General features: G+C 64.4%; 1 pseudogene; it reads left to right on the top strand.

The window, feature by feature from the left end:
* The window catches only part of LOC126434641 (large subunit ribosomal RNA), a 7,837-nt pseudogene that overhangs the window by 2,860 nt on the left and 2,477 nt on the right, over window positions 1-2,500 (top strand).

Consider the following 2,500-nt stretch of genomic DNA (forward strand, 5'->3'; position numbering starts at 1 on the left):
GGGAGTAACTGTGACTCTCTTAATGCGCAATACATGGGCCTAGCCCTCTTAGCCTCTCCTCTCCTGCGGTCTTCTCCCCTTCTCGTGGGCCCGCTGATCTTTGCAGAGTGGAAGACCGCACCAGGGGCTTGGGGGGGTTACCAGCCCCCCCTCGCATTATCCCTTTATAGTTGGGGGCAGCCGACAAGAAACAAGAGATGGTGGCCCTTCCGCTGAAGGTGCCACCCCAGCTACCCCAGCACCTATCCGGCCAACCGGCCGTAACGAAAATGCGATAGTTTGTGTAGCTCCCTTTGCTTGCAGTGAGTGCCACCGCACTTTTACCACGAAGAACGGTCTCGGGGTCCATCGCCGCCGCCAACACCCTGCGGCCGCCAACGCTGAGATCGTGACGGAGAGGCATCGCGCGAGGTGGACGGAGGAAGAAGTCCTGTCGCTCGCCAAGGCAGAGGCCGAACTGTTCCTGGAGAGGGACGCCCGGTTCTTCTTTGTAAATCAAGAACTTACCAGGATGTTCCCCGACCGAACGCTTGAGGCAATCAAGTGCCGACGGCGGCAAGCTGCCCACAAGCAGCTTGTCCGCCAATTCATGGAGGCACTTGAGATCGGTCGGGGTGAAGAGCCGGCGTCCCGCCGTGGAGCAGCGAGCCCGCTGCCTGACGCGGGCGAGGCCGCTGCGCCGCCCGTCGACGCAGCCGAGGACTTCGCGGCCGACACCACCGGGCCGCCGCCGGAGGGGCCGACTGACGCCGCCATCTGGGAGCATCTGGCGGGGCTACCTGCTTCCGCCCAGCGTTTCTCTGCCCTGGATCGAGTCATTGGTCTGGGGCGGGGCACGCCGCCCGATGTCATCCTGGGCATGCTCCCGGATGCCCTTGCGTCGGTCGGGTCCAGGGGGGAGAGGTCGATCACCAGGACACAGCGGCCGCGCCAACCATCCAAGCGGCCGCCTGCCGCCCCGCCGCTGCAGAAGCGCAAGCGGCGCCGCTGGGAATACGCGCGGACACAGGACGCCTTCCGTAGGTCGCGTGCGCGTTGCGTGCGCGGCTTGCTGGACGGCACCCTGCTGCAGCCGCCACCCGACATCCCCGGTCTGCTGGACTTCTGGGCGGACCTCTTCACGAAGAAGCCGATCTCCACCGCCGGCTTCATCCGTGACCGCCTTCTCCCGCACTCGGAGCCTGTCGCTCCTGAGTGCCTATGGGGGCCGGTCACACGTGAGGAGGTCGCTGCTGCCTTGCCGCCCAGGGGATCGGCAGCCGGGCCGGACGGCCTGACTCCAGCGGAGCTGCGGCGCCTGCCGCATGAAGTCCTGGTGAAACTCTTGAACCTCTTCCTCCTGGCCCGCGCCCTCCCCGAGCGTCTGCTTCGCGCCCGGACGTCACTTCTCCCCAAAACGGCTGCACCAACATCCCCCGCTGACTTTCGCCCCATTACGGTCTGCTCGGTGTTGGCGCGGACCTTTCACAAGGTTCTCGCGTCACGCCTGATGCGTGCATGTGCTGTGGACGAACGTCAGCGGGCATTCATCCCCCGGGATGGGATGTTGGAAAACACCTTCATCTTGGACACTGCTCTCACCGACGCAGTCCGCTCCTGTCGCTCTGTTTTTGTGGCATCGATCGACGTCTCTAAAGCGTTCGATTCGGTGGACCATGCCGCCCTCCGCCCCGTGCTGAGGGCTCATGGCCTGCCGGATTGCTTTATTGAGTACGTCGAAAGGTGTTACGAGGGTAGCACGACGGTGATAGCGGGCGGCGCCGACGTGGGCGTGCCCCTGCAGCCGGCTAGGGGTGTGCGTCAGGGTGACCCCCTCTCCCCCCTCCTTTTCAATTTTGCGGTGGACTATGTTTTGAGTCAACTTCCCTCCCACATCGGAGCTCGGATCCTTGGTCGCAGAGTTAACGCTGCGGCCTTCGCAGATGACGTCCTGCTTTTTGCATCGACCGCGAGGGGATTGCAGTCCCTCATCGACGCAGCCGTCGCAGCCCTCGCCCATCTGGGGCTGCAGATCAACGCCCGGAAGTGTTTCACCCTCGCCTTAGTCGCGTCTGGGCGTGACAAGAAGGTGAAGGTCGACGCCGACGTTACCTTCAAAGCGGGCAACGCCACCGTGCCCGCCCTACGTGTGGGTGAAACCTTCCGGTACCTGGGACTGCAATTCTCCACCGCTGGTCGCTGCGTTTTCAACCCACGACGCCACCTGGTGGAGCAGCTGGACGTCATCTCCCGAGCTCCGCTCAAGCCGCAACAGCGCCTCCACGCCCTCACCACCGTACTTCTGCCTGGCTTGTACCATGGGCTGGCCCTCAGCCGCACCCGAGTGGGTGCGTTGAAAGCGGCAGATGTGACCATCCGTGCCGCCGTCAGGAGATGGTTCCGCCTTCCGGCGGACACTCCCCTGGGCTACTTCCACGCTCCTGTAGCCCAGGGAGGCCTCGGCATCCCATCATGCCGATGGATGGGGCCAACACTTCGCCGGTCCCGTCTCCTGGCGCTG

The sequence above is a fragment of the Schistocerca serialis genome, unplaced genomic scaffold (genome assembly GCF_023864345.2).
Source record: "Schistocerca serialis cubense isolate TAMUIC-IGC-003099 unplaced genomic scaffold, iqSchSeri2.2 HiC_scaffold_1192, whole genome shotgun sequence".
In the NCBI taxonomy this organism is placed as follows: Eukaryota; Metazoa; Arthropoda; class Insecta; order Orthoptera; family Acrididae; genus Schistocerca; species Schistocerca serialis.